The 17,621-nt window shown below is 38.0% G+C and overlaps 1 long non-coding RNA gene and 1 other non-coding gene across 2 annotated transcripts; one reads left to right on the forward strand and one right to left on the reverse strand.

Moving 5' to 3' along the window:
- The first annotated feature begins 348 nt into the window (after positions 1 to 348).
- Positions 349 to 451, forward strand: LOC127978043 (U6 spliceosomal RNA). Its single transcript, XR_008158486.1, has one exon. It is a non-coding gene; the product is annotated as a U6 spliceosomal RNA (small nuclear RNA).
- A 14,125-nt stretch (positions 452 to 14,576) lies between these two features.
- On the reverse strand, positions 14,577 to 16,629 carry LOC127977542 (uncharacterized). Its single transcript, XR_008158253.1, has 2 exons — positions 15,918 to 16,629; positions 14,577 to 15,819 (listed from the first exon to the last, which is right to left on the reverse strand). It is a non-coding gene; the product is annotated as an uncharacterized LOC127977542 (long non-coding RNA).
- Positions 16,630 to 17,621: the final 992 nt, after the last annotated feature.

Below are 17,621 nucleotides of genomic sequence, written 5' to 3' on the forward strand. Positions count from 1 at the left end.
AGCTCTTAGCTCTTTTTCGTTCTCTCCCTTGCCATCTCACTGGTAGGGTACAGACTCTGACCTTCTTCTGCTGCTAATTACCCTCTCCAAACATAAAGCCCCCTGTGACAAGCAGAAGGAAACCAAAGCAGTCATTCAACAAGTACCATTAAACTCTCCAACTTCTCTATACACTTTTAAGAAGTCTTTTATTTCTTTCTTTCTTTCTTCTTTCTGTCTTTCTTAGGAAAGGTTCACTCTGCAACATAAATACATAGAGTGAGTGAGAGAGAGAGAGAGAGAGAGAGATAGTTTCATGACAGAAATTGGCATATACAATCACCTTAAGGATTATTAGGAACACCATACTCGCCACGGCGGCACATATTCTAAAATTGGATCGATACAGAGAAGATTAGCATGGCCCCTGTGAAAGGATGACACACAAATCCGTGAAGCGCTCCATCTTTTTAGGGGAAGTGGTGGCCTAATGGTTAGAGGGTTGGATTCCCAATCGAAGGATTGTGAGTTCTAGTATCGGGCCGGACGGAATTGTGGGTGGGGGGAGTGCATGAACAGCTCTCTCTCCACCCTCAATACCACGATTAGGTGCCCTTGAGCAAGGCATCGAACCCCCAACTGCTCCCTTGGCGCCGCAGTATAAATGGCTGCCCACTGCTCCGGGTGTGTGTTCACAGTGTGTATGTGTGTGTGTTCACTGCTCTGTGTGTGTGTGCACTTCGGATGGGTTAAATGCAGAGCACAAATTCTGAGTATGGGTCACCATACTTGGCTTAATGTCACTTCACTTTCACTTTTACTAATACTGTGTTTGACCCCCTTTCACCTTCAGAACTGCCTTCATTCTAGGTGGCATTGATTCAACAAGGTGCTGAAAGCATTCTTTAGAGATGTTGGCCCATATTGATAGGATATCATCTTGCAGTTGAAGGAGATTTGTGGGACGAACACAAATCGGGGCACGAAGCTCCCGTTCCACCACATCCCAAAGATGCTCTATTGGGTTGAGATCTGGTGACTGTGGGGGCCATTTTAGTACAGTGAACTCATTGTCATTTTCAAGAAACAAATTTGAAATGATTTGAGCTTTGTGACATGGTGCATTATCCTGCTGGAAGCAGCCATCAGAGGATGGGTACATGGTGATCATAAAGGGATGGACATGGTCAGAAACAATGCTCAGGTAGGTCGTGGCATTTAAACGATGCCCAATTGGCACTAAGGGGCCTAAAGTGTGCCAAGAAAACATCTCCCACAGCATTACACCACCACCACTAGCCTGCACAGTGGTAACAAGGCATGATGGATCCATGTTCTCATTCTGTTTACGCCAAATTCTCACTCTACCATCTGAATGTCTCAACAGAAATCGAGACTCGTCAGACCAGGCAACATTTTTCCAGTCTTCAACTGTCCAATTTTGGTGAGCTCATGCAAATTGTAGCCTCTTTTTCCAATTTGTAGTGGAGTTGAGTGGTACCCGGTGGGGTCTTCTGCTGTAGCAGCCCATCCGCCTCAAGGTTGTGCATGTTGTGGCTTCACAAATGCTTTGCTGCATACCTCGGTTGTAATGAGTGGTTATTTCAGTCAAAGTTGCTCTTCTATCAGCTTGAATCAGTCGGCCCATTCTCCTCTCCCCTTTAGCATCAACAAGGCATTTTCACCCACAGGACTGCCGCATACTGAATGTTTGAACCTTTTCACACCATTCTTTGTAAACGCTGGAATTTTTGTGCGTGAAAATCCCAGTAACTGGGCAGATTGTGAAATACTCAAACCGGCCCGTCTGGCACCAACAACCATGCCACGCTCAGAATTGCTTAAATCACCTTTCTTTCCCATTCTGACATTCAGTTTGGAGTTCAGGAGATTGTCTTGACTAGGACCACACCCCTAAATGTATTGAATCAACTGCTATGAGATTGGTTGATTAGATAATTGCATTAATGAGAAATTGAACAGGTATTCCTAATAATCCTTTAGCTGAGTGTATATCATGAATGTATTTTGAATTAGGTATCTATTTCTTAGTCCTTTTTTGTTTTGTTTTGTATTTTGTTTTGTAGAATAAGCACATATTATATTTATTATATAATATATTGAATTTATATATTGTATTCTGTATATTATATATATATATAAATATACACACACACACACACATACTTCCTTTATCACACGTGTGATGTTCAGACATCTACAGTGTGTTGTATTTTTCTTAATACTTAATGTTAAAAAAAAAAAAAAAAAAAATATATATATATATATATATATATATATATATATATATATATATATATATATATATATATATTATCTCTCTCTTTCTCTTTCAGTCTCATTCTCATCCTGTGTTTCTTCAGTCCTGCTGGGGACAGATTCTCTGGGTTACTGAATACACTAGTGCTTGAGCATATTGTTCTGGTAACCCTGGGTGACTGTCACAGAGAGACATGTCACAGTACTGTAACACAGTCCTCCTGTCAGTGTATACACAGCCAATATCACAGAACCCCGACAGAGCTATATCATGCTCTATCTATCTATCTACCTATCTATCTATCTTTCTATCTATCTACTAGTATCAACTCTCTACCCACGAACAGTCCGTTTGACCTGTGTGTCTCTTGCATACTCAGTGTGATTCACATCTCTATGGTGCTGAATTATAAAACCTCACCTAAGGCACTTGTCTGTTTATGTTTCTACAAAGTACTCATGGTTAAACTGCTGTGTTCCTCCTCTGCACAGCTCTAAGCTGTTATTTATCTGACGACGATCTGTTCACATTTATACTGCTCAGATCTAGCAGGCACTGCATAAAAGTCCAGACAGAAATTTTTGATTTTGGGTAGTTCAGATGCTCAGAAGTTCTATGATAGTTAGTGACTTCTGTGTGAGCTTAAGGATAATGATTCTTTTATGATGCTAATGCATCAGTGATACAGCACTGCAACAGCTACCACAGTAAAAAGTTATCAATTAAACATATGCCTCATTAGCATATTTGAGGGCAATTTAGAACGGGAAATGATAGATGAATAAACAGAACACACAAACACTCATGCACAGATGTGTTTAAATCGTCTGAAGTTGGATGAGCAGTCTGCTCATATTCATTAGCACTCTTGGGAGTTTGTACTTGTTTCCTCATGCTTGATTAGTTTGAGGGATGGGCTGCAACCTAATTATCATACTGTCCATTATAGGATAAGATAAGTGTGCCCTAAATCAGTACATTAAAAATAGTATGTTGTTGGTATGCTATTTCTAGTGGAGTTTTGATTTATGCATCAGTATGCGCTTATTACAGTTTTTCTCAATCGATTTGACACTTTTCTTCAATGCAGTTGTTCTCAAAACAATTAGCACATCCATCCAGGCACATCATTATCTGAACCAAACAGTTCAGCTTTACTATAAAATGAAGCACTTTTTTTTTTTTTTTTTTGTAATGCATTTATTAAAAGTAAATATAAACATCAAAGGTGTGTTCTCTATTGATTTTAAAACACATTCAGCAGTAGAGCCACAAATGATAATGGAAATTTATGTTAACTGTAATTCTGGAGTGTTGTTTATATAGATTGTGTCAAGTCAAGTCAAGTCACCTTTATTTATATAGTGCTTTAAACAAAATACAATGCGTCAAAGCAACCGAACAACATTCATTAGGAAAACAGTGTGTCAATAATGCAAAATGACAGTTAAAGGCAGTACATCATTTAATTCAGTTATGTCATCTCTGTTCAGTTTAAATAGTGTCTGTGCATTTATTTGCAAATCAAGTCAATGATATCGCTGCAGATGACGTGACCCCAACTAAGCAAGCCAGAGGTAACACCGGCAAGGAACCAAAACTCGGTGAAGAATGGAGAAAAAAACCTTGATAGAAACCAGGTTCTGTTGGGGGGCCAGTTCTCCTCTGACCAGACGAAACCAGCAGTTCAATTCCGAGTGACCCCTTGACCTTGACAGGCCGGCTCAATTTCATTGAGAAACTCAATGAGATGTGCAGCATTATAGGAGCCAAGTATTGGCCTACATCCTATGACAACATCTTCAGAGATATCGGCGCACATGGAGATGTTACCTCAACGTTGTCCAGGCACTTGGACAGTGGCACATTGGCCGATGATGTTCAGTCCACGGTGACGAGTTTTGGCTAGGATAAAGCCCACTTCATCAACAAATATGTACTTGGGACGGTTGAAATCAGCATCAAGCACCATCACCTGCTAAAAAAATATATATTTATATATTTGTGTTGATTCTTTTTCCAGTGTTGTTCCAATATACATATGAAGTAGGCGATGCATCAAATAGAATCAGTAATACAATATATAGTGTTGTATCTGAACGTATTCAGCCCTCAGTTGTTTTACCTGGTCATTGTTTCTCTCAAAAGGCACCAGGTAAATGTACCTGACTGAATCCTAGTGCCTCCTCAAAAGGCAACCTGTTGTTGCTAGGTTGATGGATGCCACATTGGCAAAAGTGTCATTATCCTCCTCAATTGCCTGCTTTATTTCTGTCAGACATATATCATTCCTGGCTATCACCATTTGCACCACTGCTCACTCCTTCTGGGCATTCAGCTCATGGCCACGGCCACCACTATGGAGTTTTCTGTCAATTCGAAGCATAGAACAGAGAATACTGTTTTGACAAACTTAAGTAAAGAGCATACTGTAAGAATACTGTAACATGTTTGATGAATTTACATGCAGTACAATTTACTGTAAATATAATGGTAAAGCATATTATATATCCTCCACACTTACTGATTTTCTTGGTGAAAAGTTTGGATGATAGAATTTACAGTTTTAAATTTGGATAAACTAATCTGTCAGTCTCTGCCATAGTAAGGCCTCGGTTCACCACATGATCAACGATGATGGCCAGGACTTCATTAGATACAACCGTTCTGCCTCCCATTCTCTGATGACCAACCCTTTGACAGGCCCCATGCCCACCTCTCTAACCTCTCTGTTGGTGCCCATGCCCTCCTTTCTGACCTCTCTGTTTGTGCCCATGCCCATGCCCATGACCACCTCTCTAACCTCTCTGTTGGTGCCCAAGCCCACCTCTCTAACCTCTCTGTTGGTGCACATGCCCACCTCTCTAACCTCTCTGTTGGTGCCCAAGCCCACCTCTCTAACCTCTCTGTTGGTGCCCAAGCCCACCTCTCTAACCTCTCTGTTGGTGCACATGCCCACCTCTCTAACCTCTCTGTTGGTGCCCAAGCCCACCTCTCTAACCTCTCTGTTGGTGCCCAAGCCCACCTCTCTAACCTCTCTGTTGGTGCCCAAGCCCACCTCTCTAACCTCTCTGTTGGTGCCCAAGCCCACCTCTCTAACCTCTAAGGAATGTAAAACTTATCACATTAACGTTGACAGCACTAAATAATATAATATAATATAATATAATATAATATAATATAATATAATATAATATAATATAATATAATATAATATAATATAATATAATATAATTGCCTGGTATTACAAATGTTGAAAAAGTTTGTTACTACCACAGTTTGCTATGGGGCAATGCTATGCATATGCCATTATTGTATATAACCTCATCACTGTGCATGTGGTGTCTATTATTATAAAATGGCATTTATGCATTCAAGCACTTTTGTGTCAAAAATAAATAAATAAATAAATAAAAAATAAGAAAAAATTCTTGACAGTCAAGAAGGAGAGGTTTAAATTTGCTGCTGACAGTTCTTCCAGTTAATCCATCATACTGTAAAATGAAGGTCAAGTCAAGTGCAGTGTGTGCTACAGCACTCTTTGCAGTGTGCTTTGTAATATACTGCACATCTGAGCAAACAGAATTGGTCATTAGGGAATTTTATGCTTACTAAAGAAAAAAAATTATAATAATAATTCTCACATATCACCTACATAGAGATTGCATACCACTACCATGGCACATTTAGTATGCCATTCTAAACATAGCTATAGTCTTTATATATATATATATATATATATATATATATATCAGGTGACTGATCATTCATCATAGGTATGCAGGTCTGTTTACGTGTGAGCATGAATTTCAATATGAGATTATGTGAGGTGAGACATAGGGTGTGTATGTGTGTGTGAGAGAGAGAGAGTGAGACAGAAAATTCAGCGTGAAGATGTAAATGGTGTGTGGAGCAGTTATCTGGGACACAGAAAGCTCTAGATGATCTCTGAGTGCCACTCAGCACATTAAACACCACGGTAAGCGTCTGCTCTCCTGTCTGCACTCTCGCTCTCGTCTCCAGATGAGCTCGGAGTCAGGTTTGAGCTCTTCACCTTCAGATGTTTCCGATACACAAAGCTGCAGGGCTGACTGATATAAAGCTTCATTTGGTGCTCACAGGACTCCGCCACCAGCCTGGAAAATGTGCCCTGAATTATTTAGTTGTCCTTTAATGCCTTTGTGACCCACACAGATCTCTTCTTCTCTCGTTCTCTCTCTCTTTTTTTTCTCTCCAGAGGGTGACCCCGGCCAGGACTGGCATGAGCGTCTGTGTGTGTGATTGGATGGGATTTTTTGAGGTGTGTATGAGGATAAATTTATCTCAGCCGTGCAGGCCTATGAATGACACAGCCTCACTGGATTAAATTCAGCCACATTTATGAACTCCATATGAAATAATATCACTAAAGCTCCACTTTTTGGATCTCTTTGAGGTTTTTCATATTTTCTTCTGTAGATATGTATGACAGGAGTAAAATATGAGAGTGTCTGGGAGCTTTCTTTGAGGAGAAAGTGTCTGAAGAAAAAAAAAAATCAAACAATAAAGCTAGAGAAATATTACAAAATTTGATAATAAAAATCTGATATAAAATGCCACCCCCCCCCCCCCAATAAAAGTGAAACCAGTGTATTTTTTGCCTTTCTTGATCTCATTGCATTTGCATTGACAACTTTTTCACAAAAATGGTGGAAAACGAGATCTGAGAATTTCTTTCAGATTCAATCCTTATTTTAAATGCTCTGTTTGTTAATTGAAGCCTGAAAGCCTAGTTATCTATCACACTATTAATGTCTATAATTGTAAAATAGTAATTCTAAAATAATAAAGAAGATAACAACACCAGGGAAATATATTTTTGGAATGACTTTCAGATTAAAACAAATAATAATAATGACAACTAACCTTCAAAAACCACTTGATGCAAAATCTGTGTTTTTATTATTATTATTATTAGTAGTAGTAGTAGTATTACTATTAGTATTATTGATCACAAGTGCAAATCAAATTTGCCTGTTTAAATATCAAACGACACATAAATTACCATTACACAAAAAAAAAAAAATCCAAACGCAGAAAGAGGAATTTGCGTGATTTCAGAAGCCCACTCTGTGAACAGCTGTGTATCAGGATGTCTCTCTGTGGGGGTGTGGGCCGCAGACAGGGCTGAGGAAATGAAAACACTACCTGGGCCAGATCTCACCTGTGTCCGGACCTGACACCTCTCCACAGGACTCCCTGCCTTTCCTCCCACGTTCTGTCCATCCCGCTCTGCCGCGAGCCACACACACACATACACACCTTTTGCTCTCTGCTCTTGAGTGCATGGTCAGCACTTTATTATTTGGCAGCTAGATGTGATCAAGATCATCATGTCCTTCTGCTACTATAGTGTGTGTGTGTGTGTGTGTGTGTGTGTGTGTGTGTGTGTGTGTGTGTGTGTGTGTGTGTGTGTGTGTGTGTGTGTGTGTGCCAGTGTGAACTATAGCCTGTTTTTGTATGTCCTCAGCATATTAGCATTGCGAGCTCCATTACATTTAACACTTATTGAAGCGTGTATGGATAATATGTTCTAAAAGCTAATCACTGTGACTTTTAATACAAATTTTAATGTCCAATATATTTTCTTATTACACAGCACTCTGGAATATATGACTGTGATTAGTGAATCATGACATCGTATGTTCAAATTTAATTATATAATGGCAGCTAATCTGTAAAATTGACCGTTGTCACATTGGTTGTGCCAGTTTAATGCCTCTCGCGTCAATTAGTGCTTTCTTCTTAAACACAAATCAATATATTATTTAATCCTTTATGTGTTTTATATAGTTTAAAAATTGCAATGAAAGTCAGTGGGCTCCAATGTAGGGATGAATAATTTTTTTTTTTTTTTTTTTTCTGTGGAAAGTCTCTTTCAAGTGGGTTTGCATGTACAGTATCGTGTGAAAGTTATTGGATTATTTACTGGAGTTGACAGTGTATTATATGTGATTTTATGTTAACACATTTTTAAATCCTGTCAACACTTTAGAAACTTTGTATTTTAACACGTATTCCAGTGAAATGTCTCAACAATTCGACAAAAAAAAAAAAATAATAGTTTTAATAACATTTAATATTTATCTAATGATACACTGAATTACTCATAAGACTTTTCAATTATTATTATTATTATTATTTTATATAATTAAAAATATTATTATATAATTAAAATATTATAAAAATATTATTATTATTATATATTATTTTTGTGTGTGTGTGTGTGTGTGTGTGTGTGTGTGTGTGTGTGTGTGTGTGAAAACAACTGAACTGCTCTTAAACAAAAACAAATCAAGTTATCGACATAAAAAACAAAACAAAAAATGCCAAAGAAAGATTATCAAAGGCAGTATATTTTTCAGTCAGTCAGATATTGTGTGTATGCATTAAATGTTTGCCTGCTGACACGTCAATCAGTAATTAACTCCACATGTTGTGTGGTTTGAAGAGGGCATGGGTCATCGAAGTGACAGCGGTAGCAGCTGGGGGCAGTGACAGCTCTCCATGGCAAGGGATTATGGGGAATGGGGTTCACAAGTGAGGTCAGTGATTGATGGCTAAATGCAGGTCCCGAAGGACGGCTGGACGGTTGCTACTGGATACTGGCGGTGTCTTGGCTCCAGGCAAGGACAGAAGGGCAGATCGAAAGGATTTACACATGGATCTCTTTCACACTGTCTCTCTATCTCTGTCTCTCACCTTCTGCTTTCCCCTGGCAACAGGCACAATCAATGACACTCATAGTATCAAGCAATCATTTGTGTTTATTAGCATAGATGTTTTTACTTTTACTTTGCACTGATTTCCAATGCAGCTGAAGTCAAACCCACCTATATAGTCTTTTGGATTGAGTCACTGTATCGTTCGCTCGCTCAATTGATATAGTAATGGAACACCTCTGTGTGTTGCTCTGAGATGCACAACAGTTCTGCTATGGCTTCGATCAGAACTATTTCAGCTTACGCAGCAAAATAAAGTCTAATACTGAGTCCAAAATATAACATGATGTTAACTTATATATCTAGGGTTCATATGGGAAACGTCCCAGCCAGGATTTTAATATTGCCTAATATATCCAGGTTTTGGCTATTTGCACTGTGCAGGTTGATCGTTGTGTAACATTCATGAGAGCTATAAAGAGCAGAGCAGATGGCTCCTTATGCTTTCGAAACGCTTTCACGTGTTTGTTCGTTCATTTGACTTGAAGCATTGTGGTGCACTTTTTTGGGGGGTATTTGTGGGCAGCAACGCTTCAAGTCAATCGGACGAACAAACACGTGTGCATATTTGCATCGCTTTGAGTGTTCCCTCTAGATCTCACCTTCTCACATGCAGCCCCACGATTGGTCGATTATGTACAATACCTGCATGTTATTGGTCAAACTGCTCTGGATGTTTTAGGCAATATTAAAATCCTGTCCGTGACGTCTTGTCCCGTATGAACAGCACATATGGCCACCCTATATATATATATATATATATATATATAAATATATATATCACACTTGTGTTTATCTTTCTGTTTTTGTTTATTTAGACGTGTGTTGATTATGTTCATGCATAATCATGATGTTGTTTACGCATGTTTTTACTCTTCTTCTTGGTATCAGCATATGAATATTTAAGCAGTCAGCTTAAACTTAGTGTGTTGTGAAGGGTAATTATGTGTTGAATCTCACTAATTAGAGGCGTCTGTCTTCACCTAATGAAGGATAACCTGTCACACATAAGAGATTAAGCAAGTTTAAAGGCAATGCACATCTTCATTTATGAGTGATTGAAATGCTAATTTGTTTGGCATCATATTGACCTGGTGCAGGAGAACTAGAGCAAACAATAATTGGACAAAAAAAATCATATTGCACAGATGTGCAAAGATTTCACTCATTGTGTGAGCTGTTAGGATGAGGCTTCAAATACACTTTGCATGCATATTTAAATTAACAAATAGACATTTGTTGCTTTGTGAAGTGAAAATGTGTCAGTGCAATGCAGTATTTCCAGGGCTGCTACAAGAGGTTAGAACTAGAGCTGTAAACTTGTGGATAGAAGTATATTTTCTTGATAGTAAGGCGTGGACTTTGATCTTGCTGTTGGTAACAAAAAGCAAGCTAACATGCACTACAAACTATATCGTCAATTCAATTATATATAATTGAAGCACCATTTTTGAAGAGTGAGCATGTGGATAAATGCCAACCCTGACAGCCAAGTATGATGTCAGGGGGAACCTGTGATGAATCAAATAAGCAAAATTACAATGAACAAAAAACAAACAAGTAGTCATAAGCTGCAATATCCATTAAAGCATCAGATATCAAATCAGTGAATTAGTTTTTAATCCACAACCTTCACGTGATGGACTATCCTGTATTATTAAACTAACGTGGTTGTAATGACAGAGATGCAATGTTCAGGAAACAGTCATGACTTGCTAGTTAGTTTCTTCTACGATACATGGAACAGGGACAATAGTTGCTTTTGGGAAATGCTGATACTGAGTAGTAGTAACTCTATCACTCTTGAGTGAGGTTAGTTGCTGCCAATAGTGCCAAAAATATGTTAAACATGCACAATTTCAGACGTGCAAAGTGCTGGCCATGCATTTGAATCTGTTTGCTTGCATGTACCTTTCTGTTCTAAGTGATTGTAGACAGTGGCAGTCTTATTATACCATGTTTACAAAAGTCACTGGACCTGTGGTCCATTCATCTGAAGCAATCTGTAGGTAGTTAAATGCAAAAACAACCCCCCCCCCCCCCAAAATAATTTTCCATGGCATTACTCTGGAAAAAGCAGAGAGGATAAATGGATAAAGGAATAAATGCATTTACATTTACATTACATTAAGGGCTTTTAGCAGATGCTCTTATACAAACAATAGTAATTGCTTTGTTATTTATTTATTTTATGTGTTGTTTTATTGACTTACCTTTGATCAAAACCAAAGTATGTTGATAGCTTTGACTGAATAAAATATTAAGATACAGAGATTGCTTGTTCCTCTTTGTAAAGTAGCAATTACACAAGACATTTATGAGGTCACATAAACTCACATATCACATACTGAAATCACATATTTAAGCTATTTTGTTAATGATTCATGAAATATTGGAGATATTATAGAAATTATGGAGATAATGGTTAGGATCTTTTTAATTATATATATATATATATATATATATATATATATATATATATATATATATATATATATATATTTATTTATTTATTTTTTATTTTTTTCAGTAGGCTAGTATAACAACACACCATGAGTTTGTTGTTTGCTTTTGGCACCTGATAGAGCATTTGGACCCAGAAATGGTGACATGTATCTTAGTCACTAGACAAGCAGATAGGCTTATTAACACAAAAGCAAATAAATAAAGTCTGGTCCTTCTTTAAATTTTATGACAGCATTTTAAATAGGCTCTGTAAAAATTAAACCATTAATGATGTATAAAACAGAATGTTAAAATATTAATATTAACAGCTATTAGTGGAGGGTTAATCTGTACTTCCGTCTGTCTGTGTTTCTCTCTTCCACTGGTGAGAGTTTCTTCACTTTTAGAGGTGTTATTTCTCACTACTTGAGGAAACTGTCTGACAAGACCACCCCCCCCCCCAACATACACATAGAGAAGTATATATATATATATATATATATATATATATATATATATATATATATATATATATATATATATATATATATATATATATATATATTTATTTATTTTTTAGTTTACAAAAATTGTGTAATGACAGAACTATTTTACCAAATCATTTGCCATGGTAATTAACTATACTATAGTTAATTATAACCACCCCCTATTATATAGTTAATTATAACCACCCCTAGTTGCTCTGCGACCTCTGACATATGTAGCAATTATAAGTCACTTTGGATAGCTAAATGAATAAATGCAAATATAACAGATCCTATTCTTGAATTTACAGGGGCTGAGATGAAACTGATTGGCAAAATGAGTTTGATATACCAGATGATTGCTTTTTTACTTTGTTTGGATCTCATTGTCTGATGATGCCTTCACGTGGCAAACCAAGTAAATATGGTACTGAGATAATCTCAGCAAATTATTTTAGGAACCGTAATTTATATAATTTTTTTACTGATGATAAACAATTAACACTGTCTGATCCATACTAACTGATGCAAAAAGTTAAGTGCCGTTGGCATCGCTGCCTCCAGCCTCGTTGGGTATATTATTATCCTCCTAACAGTATAAAAACGTATATTATTTACTTATATGTTCTACTTTTGTCTACCACTGATTTGCACACATAATTTCCACGATTATCGGTAGTTAGATCATGTGAGTGTCTACCATCAAACCTCACCCTGTTTGTTTACAGCTTTCTGTACTTCATTTGACTGATAACAAGTACTGATACTGTAAGTACTAATAACAAGGAGACAATCAAAAACACAATTATGAAAATGGCATTATAGATACGTTATTATTAATGCAACGCTTTGTTAAAAATCTGTTTTAAAGTGCATAACAGAAGCATGATGAATCATCAACACACTGTTTTCTTAAGTGGACATGTGCATGTACTATAAAAGCTGAATAAATTAATAATAATAATAATAATAATATGATTTGATGCTTCTGCCAAACATTTCTGATGACCCTTTCTGCATGGATTCTAAGAAGTTCTAGATGATCTGTCAAATTCTAAATAGTGCTTGTATGTAGAAGACATTTTGATACACCTTCACACTGAGTGGTTTCTCTGAAATCTCAAAACAGTCTATCATTGCTATTGTGTCCAAAGGACTCCACAAACTAGTGAGGCATAATTTTGTGCCTGTCACAGTTGTCTAAGACAGTGTTTGTGCAGGCAGATCAAATCTGAGGTGCATGTCATTAACATAAGTATTTAAAATGAAGGGAGAATTTTCCTTATGTCTGACATGAAAAGCAGCATAATGCAATTTAAAATAAAACTTTATGGGCAGGGATTCTCAACTAGCCCTCAGAGTACACTTCCTATAGAATTTAGCCCAAATCTCAGTCAAACTCACCTGCTTGTAACTTTCTAATAATCAGAAAGATCTTGGATAGCCTGTTCAGGAGTATTTTATTAGGATCGGATCTCAACTCTGCAGTAAAGTGGACCTCAACGGCCAGCGTTGAGAACCCATGTAATAAAGGTTCCCAAGTTTGGCATACCTGTATAATGCTTTACTTTAGATCACTGAACAACCATCAGACATCCTGAGTTCATGCAACAGCAGTCAGGTTTTTTTCTGTGCACACACAAGTAAGTTACATTCAGTTAGTGACACTGAGTGTTGTCATGGGATGCTGACCATCTCCTCCAGCCTTCAGTTTGTAGCTGACCATCTCCTCCAAACTGGTGGATCGTCGTCTCAGCTGGCTGTTATGTGTTTTTCCTTAACTGCTCCCACTTACTGTTTAGTCACACCTAGCCTAATTATATGAAATGAAAATGTTCAAAAATGTAGTCAGTACTTTTTGAAAATTGTAAGAAATAAAAAAGAGAAATATTAGAAATGTATTTTAGTGAGGTTTTCAGATTAAATTCCACTTGAGTTAAGTACAAACCCCCCAAAACAATATTTGATTTAATTAACAATAGTGAAATAAAATAACTCTTTACATTAAACGATGCATGAAATGATTGCAATTCATCTCATGGTAATGTTACATGACCCGTTTCCTCTCACCCGCTCCCTGGTTTTCTGACTCTTAATAACATGTGAATATAATGTTGGCTACTTCAGAAAACAGAAAATAGATATCTAGAAAATATCTTACCTTTATGAAAATGTCAAGGGTAAATGAACATAAACAAAGATATATTGGCAAATATGATGATTTTGCTTATCACTAATGCAATCCAGGCCATCCGACGTGACAACGCCTGTTTTTTTCTAGTCTTTTTTTCAACTGTGAGACCTAAAATATCTTTCTTCTGAGGTGAGTTTTTGACCTTTTCAATCATGTAAAAACAGGGTTATGCAAATACAGTCATTAACATTTTTTTTACAAAACACACTATATTATGTATTCCTATATAAATTACTATTTTTTCGTAATAACATAATTTGGTAAAAGCTGAATATGACTTCTCCAAGTAGGACATGCTGATTATGTTAAAATACTGATCATTCATTATAAAAAGATGTAAATTAAAATCATGTGCTGTGTATTTTTGTAGTTATTAGATTCTCATTTTGTCAGCCTAGAAACATTGTAACATGGGAGGTGTGACAACAGAGTTGAGGATCCAAATGCAGCTTTTATTTAACAGGAGCGTGGTTGAAACAGGCAAGGTCAAACACCAGCAAACAGGTACAATCCAGGGCGAGACAAGAGTAATCCGATAAACAGTCCAAGGTCAAAAACAAGAATGCAAGGCCAGGCAAGGAAACACTCCCAACCCCCCACCCCCCCCACTAGGAGCGGCTTCCAGATGCTCCAAACAGAATTAATAGACCAACTTTTAGCCCACTGTGAAGGAAGGAACCATGAAGGGTGTGAAACTGGAGGCATCAGGGGTCTGACTGATGAAGATGGAGCCGGTGGAAAGGGGAGCCCAAGGCGAAGATAGAGAGCCGAAGAGCCAGGGTGACACTGAGGGATCAGAGGACCATGGTGGAGCCGATGGCTCTGGCGACCGAGGCTTAGGAGGGGTCCTGGGAGGCCGCGGTGGAGCCGGATTGATCGAATACCAAGGAGGAGCCGGAGGGGGAAAGGAGCCCAATGGAACCAGAGGGATGAGGCGAAGCCGGAGGAGTGTAGTTCAAGGTGAGGGAGGGTTGACAATTGACCAAGGTGGACTCAGTCTGGTGGAGCCAGTGAACTGATGGACCACTGTGGAAAAAAGGGAGCTTTCAGCCAGAGTGACACCATTTGGTCGACGGACCAATGTGGAGTCCAGGTCTCGAAGGCAGGAGATGGAGATCTGGGATCCTCCAACTCTGGTGCAGCTGGAGGTTGACTGTCCTGAGACGAATCCTGACCACTAACCACCCTCAAAGGATGACCTGAGGGACAGACAGAAAATAGCGGAGATAGAAAAAATCGAGGTAGAGGGAGGTTCGGCGGGACCTTTTTAGAAAACAGCTTAGGGTTAGTCTCTGGGATAGGAAACACAGAGAGTATTCAGTGTTCACAGAGTCCATAATTGGCATTCTTGGCCATGGCTAGGCAGACAGAGAGTTCACAGACTGCCTCCATAACCGTGACAGGACAGGCAGAGAGCTGATAAATAGATACCAGTGACATCTCTGGAGGTTCTGCAGTGGTTGCCGCCATGAATTGTCTCTGGACGATCAGCTGTGACGTGATGAGGCTCTGATGTCACTGCCATTACAGTCACAGACACCATGTTGCATTCCTCCTCCATGACACCCACAGTGAATGCTGATCCGCTTAATTGAAATGACAGCTCAATATACTGCTCTAATGTCCAGTTAGGTTCATGTAGTGGCATTAGGGAGCTGAGTGGTTCATAAAGCTCTGCACGAAAAAAAATATAATCTGACATATCTTGTCAAATGAAGTTAAATAGGCCAGTTCAATTCAATCTGAAACATAGTCTTCAGTAGGTCACTCACCTTGACGGAGCCCAATTATCTTGGCTGCTGCACCCAGTTTCTCTATGCAGAGCACTTCAAATCAGTTGCTTTTGTTGTCGTTTTTTTAGGTTGTACACAGGCACTAGGTTTACAACTCACTAGGTTTTGGAACAGTGCCATATTTAGCTCTGCACCACAAACAGAAACATTCACAAGGGAAATGGCAATAACTGAAATGAAGCATGGACAGTCTTATGAAAAACACTTTAGTTGTAAAGTAAGTGACCATTATGAGCCACAAGCTGCTGACATCCCAACTAGTTCCACCAAACTAGCAGCATGGATCTTGCCTATTGCCACAAATACAAGTATGGCTGCAGTCTTCCATGTGGGAGCTACACATTAATGCAAGAAACCCAATCAGCTCTAGATGCTAATGTGCCACCAGCTGCTCCCCTTTTGGCATAATGGATTGGATTTGGGAAAACGATCCAATAGTATTTTGGTAATTTGTCAATTAGCAGACACTGTTTGCTCTAATTACATGGATGGTCCCTCTAGAGCAGCCTGGGGTTAAGTGTCCTACTCAAGGACACAGTGATGAGATGGTTTCTTGGTATATCAGTTCCGGTTCATGGGTTCAAACCAATGGGGTCTATAATGCCCATAGAAAGCTATCCATTAGTGTTCCCATTCATTTCAATAGCAATTGCTCAGCTGGTTCAGAACTCTCAGGAAGTACACAACCTGCTTGTGCCCATCTTTTCTCACGAGTGCTTGGTTCTGCTGCCAGGTTGTTCTGAGCCATAAATGCCATGTGACTAATTAGTCACTGGAAAATTAAGTCATACCAACACTGATTGACTAATGGTACCACAAAAATCAGTCAGTTTAGAGCAGACAGCACCATCAATGTCACGTACTGTATATTTCCAGGCCTTAATGTGTTTGCAAAGCAACTGCCATTGAAATAGTCTGGAATGCTAATGGATAGCTATCTCCAGCCATATTAAACTGCCTTGGTTCAAACCTTTATCTTTTAATCATGTGATATTATTCAGAGATAGAGAGAGAGGAAAAGGCCATTCATACAAGTAAAATTCGGAATATCTGTAAAACCAATACGTAATCCAGCAAACTTTAGGTCGCATTCAATATTTTTATTTTATCTAAACCATTAAAAAGCATCAGAGATGGTAGAAATATATGAAGTGGCTAAAATTTGTGTTTGTAGGAAAAAAAAAATATTCTGTATTATTTGTTCTGAAATTGATTTTGGATGTGGGCTGTAGCTAAAGGTGTCAGTTATGACATTTTGCCATCAGACAGATCTAAATGTTTTTGTTTGTGATGCTTTTTACCCTTTAACCTAAACATAAATATAAACATAAAGAAATGCAACCCACACAGTGATTAAATCTACCACCAGGCCCTCAGGTGAGAATAATTAAAGGCAATTCAGTCATGCATGACAGTATGTTTGCCAGGGGAGGTTTCATTCAAAGGGCACAAAAACAACAGCTCAAAACAAAACAGGGAAAAAAGGGAAATCTGTATTATAATAAAGTTAATGTACCCACTTCACTCCATCTGAATAATGTCCATAAATGAAGCAATATATCAAACTTTGATGTATTTCAACCCCATTCTCATCCATACAATGTGTGACCCTTTATATATATATATATATATATATATATATATATATATATATATATATATATATATATAAAATTGTCTTTA

This window comes from Carassius gibelio, chromosome B18 (genome assembly GCF_023724105.1).
Source record: "Carassius gibelio isolate Cgi1373 ecotype wild population from Czech Republic chromosome B18, carGib1.2-hapl.c, whole genome shotgun sequence".
Lineage (NCBI taxonomy): Eukaryota > Metazoa > Chordata > Actinopteri > Cypriniformes > Cyprinidae > Carassius > Carassius gibelio.